We start from the raw sequence: 4,503 nt of genomic DNA, 5'->3' as shown, positions 1-4,503 counted from the left end.
TGTGATATATATGGATGATATTTCACCATTCTTTAATAATTGTATCAAATGCCACAGTATTGCTATAACTCCTGTGGTTTGGTGTCAGTATTCCTAATTGAGAAGATTGATAAAACTTTGTTTTCCTGGGGCTTCATGTAAATGGAATTATGTAGAATGTACTTTTTATCTGTCTCCTTTGACTCTGTCTATTTTTGAGGATTCATCTGAGTTGGTGCACTTATCACTCCTCTGATTTGTTTCATTATTGACTAGTATTCCATTTTATACATGTACTATGACATTTGTATCTTTCATCATTTTATAATCATTTGAGTTATTTACTGTTTGGAATATATGAATAGAACTGCTTCTATAAATATAGTTCTCTATACTGCAGACAGATTTTCATTTCCTTTTGGGAAATACCCAAGAGTGGAATCACCAATTCACACAGTAAGTAGATGTTTAACTACCAAAAGCCAGCTGAACTTTATTTCTCTTTATTTTCTTATTTACTTCTCTGATATATTGGGGAGGAATTGCCCTAAAAACAATATTGAATATTTCTAATTGTGAATATGGTTTCAAGCTCTCTGATTGAACTTGTGAATTCTCAATTTGATGATTTTCAAGGTGGGTCTTGAGAAGCCTGGGCTTTTTACCAAGTACTCTATGGACCTCCAAGTACAGACTGTTTCCCTGCTTGGCAACAGATGAGAGCCCTACTCAGTCATTTCAGGCTTCCTAGATGCTGATTTCTGCTAGTCTCTGTGGAGTCTCCCTTGTGCATATGCAGCTCAGGGCTCAGTCAAGGATTTGAGTGGATTATACCTGGTTCTGGTGGCTCTTTCTCTCTGTGGCTTTCTCCTTCCTGATGAATCCACAGCCACTCTCTGTTCTGAACTCTATCATGATGCCTGCGTGAAAAGTCTGCATTTCTCTGCTTGAATTGAAATTGCCCTGCACAATGGTCACTGAGGCTTCTTGGCTGGCAAAAGCCTTTAAAGCATAGCTCCCACTGGGCGTGAATCCCTTCTTTCAAGGACCCAAAATATCCTCCATTATCTGCAGTTTTTGACCTTTCTTTAGTGCTTCAAAGTAGTTATTTTCAAAACATTTTTTTTCCCCAGAGTCTAATGCTGTCATGTGGGAAATATTAGTTCCAGACGAGCGACTTGCCATTTTTGCTGCTGGAAATTCCTGGTCTGTTTGCATTACTATCATTGTAATTTTATGTCACTATTTGGTTTTTATTTGTAAGTTCTACCTGTTCTCCTTTCCATTTGTTCCTCTTTTGTTCTCCTTTTGCATTAGTCAAATTTTATAATTATTCAATTTCCTCCCCTTAGGTTTTCAGGTGTACAAAATGCTTTAGTCATTTTGTTTTATTTTTGTTTCATTTTGCTTTTGTTTTATTGTAGAAATCACAGCATCCATCTTTGACTTCATAATGTCTAGTAGAAATGTGGACTTATATATATATATATTTTGGTAGCACTGAAGGACTTTACAAAGTCATGTTCCATTGGCATTCACTTCTGTCTCCTTTTTGTAATTTGTATTGTTAGGTCTTTAAATCCTAGAATGATAAGAATTATAGCAGATATACTTACTATGTTTTCTTCAATATATTTATATTTGTACACTTAATGACTCTTTGTTTCATTTTACCTTGCGTAGATCTCATTTGGAGGTATTTTTCTTCTGTTTGAAGAATGATCTTTAATATTCTATCTCTACATCTTCTAGTGACAAATTTTGAAAATTAAAAATTTTCCTTTTATTTTATTGTCATATTTGAGGGATACTTTGCTGAGTATAAATCTATATTGTGATGTGATTTTGTTTGTGTCTTCGTTGTTAGAGGAGAGGAGCTTCAGCAGTTTGAATATGTTACCCCATTTCCCCATTTTTCTCTTGTGTCTCTAAATTACTCTTTGCCTGTCTCTTACTTTCTCAAGCCTGCACTGTCTTGGCAGCTCACTGATCCTTCATAAGGAGTACAAATAAATTTTTTCAGTTTTTCTGATTGTTCTTAAAAGGAAGTCACAGGCTAGTCTGTTATTTTTGGAATTATAAATTATATTTATATATACATGTATAAAATATATACTAAGAACATATACGTGTGTACATTGACTATCTGTATTTTCATTTCATTTTCTAAAAAGAATTTATGTGGCTGACATATAGAAATACAAGCGCTATTTTTATAATTCCTTTATATCAACAAACAAAACAAACAAACATGATAACTGGCCATGTTAGGCACATTTGTCTTGTTTCCATTGAGCAAACACAGAATGTTTCTCAGTCAGGTCAATAAAAATCACATGCAAAATTTTACTTCTTTTGAATATTTGTCTGCAGAGTTGTTGGGAATTAAATAGATTTAATATGTAATACTATAAAATGATTAAGAAAAATATGCTGGATGTGTATTGAGAGACAGTTCCCAGAATATAGAAGAAATTCACTATGTTTATTTACAAGGAGTGTTGTTGTGAAGTGCTATGTGAAGAAAGTAACAAGTATGCTAAATTTTTATCAAAAATCATTTATGTGAATTTAAAAAGGATATATAAGGCATTGTATATGCACATACACATATTAAAAACACAAATTTAAAAAGGTTCTTACGTTTCTATCTTTATGAGATCCTGCTGCCCACCTGGGCTGGGTTGCCCCTGCACCAATCCAAACTCAGTGGTCTGTCCTCAAGTTAGAACCCATCTCTCCAGAAAGCTTTCCAGAACAATTAACTCTTTCCAGAACAAAACCACTCTGATGTCTGCCATATGCTGAAATTCTGTAGCACATTTGTACATTTTCCACCTGGACATTTCACACATGACGCAAGACAAATAAATATTATCAGGTGCAAACAGGATTTCTTGGCATATTTTCTCTTTCTCCATCTAGATGTTAGCTGAGTGAATTTACACACTTGCTCCCCGTGAAGGTCTGGGTACTACTGCTAGTTGGTTCTTAGGAAAATACTTTATCTTCAAGCCACGTCATACTCAAAACCAGCCTGTCCTTGTTAGAAAACAAGCTGTCACTTCATGTTTTGTTTTCCACACTTATCATCTAAACATTCTCCCTCTTTTTTCTTTGTCTTACTTGGGAGAAGACCTTGGCAGAGTCATGGTCTTTCTAATTTATTTTCTCTCCCCTGTGCTCTGATGGTTGGCAAAACTAGAGATAGAGAATGGCAGAGTCTGCATAGTGTTCTTACTCACCTGATTGCGATCTCCCACCTTAGTAGTCAGTAAAATCCTGTGAGTTCTTAACTAGCGCTTGTAGCTGTGTAAAACTCCTTCTCTTCCTCATTTGTAAACACTTTTGTTTCCTTCAGCCTGTATACAATGTCAACTGGCTTAGTACTGTCTTAGGTCATGGATTTGAATAAGCAATAAAAATCATACAGTCATAGGTACAAAGTTTCTGTTTGATGATTGGATCAGAATAAAAAAGTTCGGTTACTGTACAGTTCAGCATAGTGAGTGTATTCCATCATAATGTACATTTTAAAACAGCTAAAACGATGTCCAATATTCCCACCCCAAGGAAATGATAATGATAGATTTGCTAGTTAACAAGATGTGTTCATCCCACCATGTATACAGCTATCAAAATATACACAGTTAGTTACTATTAAAAAGAATATTTTTCAACAGGAGTAGTACAATTAAAAGGTGATATAATTTCACAGGCTCAGCTAACTGAACATTTGTCTGAAATTGTCCAAGCTACCTGCTTCTCTTTCCATATGAGAGACTCTTAGGAATGTGAATCTTAGTTCCAAGACAGCTATGGTGCTTGAGGTCCTAGTGTAAACTTATACCCCGCCTGGTCCTGCTATGTGGGCAGAGTGTCCTCTGAAAACCCGGAGTCTCAGGAAAGCTCCCCATGGGAGGAAGCGGTGCCAGTGAACATGTACAGAGAACAGGTGGGCGGCTGAGAGAGTGCTATCCGCCTGGCCAGGATCCCTATTAAGTGTGAAGGCATATTTGCTCTGGAGGGTAGGGAAATGGGGTGTGGCTCATTTTCCTGCTGAGAAGGAGTGTCTACACATCATGTCCTTCCCTCTAATACCTTCCTTTGTGTCATGCAACTCTTGCTTCAGCTCTGATGTATGCATTGCCAACTATATCTCTCTAAACCTGTGTGCCCCAAACTTGTGCCAATTCCTAAGATTTGGTTTTGAAGTTCACAAGTACATATGTATATCAAATATCTCTGGTGCAGTTTTCCATAAATCTGGGTGAAAGACAAAGTTAATTAATTATTTTTGCTTTTAATTTCCTGTAACCTAGGACTACTTTTGAAAATCAGTAAAAATCTGCATTAATGCCATGACAGTGACTTGTCCTGCAAGTTTTGAATGTTTTTATCACCTTCTGTGCTTACCTTGAGGAGGACCAGTAACAAGCAATTCATGGACTGGCACTGGTCTGTGGATTAATTTAGATAAGAAACATGTAAAGAACTGTGAAAAGGAAAGGAAATATAGATGTT

This window comes from Callospermophilus lateralis, chromosome 2 (assembly GCF_048772815.1).
Source record: "Callospermophilus lateralis isolate mCalLat2 chromosome 2, mCalLat2.hap1, whole genome shotgun sequence".
Taxonomy (NCBI): domain Eukaryota; kingdom Metazoa; phylum Chordata; class Mammalia; order Rodentia; family Sciuridae; genus Callospermophilus; species Callospermophilus lateralis.
This window is presented reverse-complemented; position numbering follows the sequence as displayed.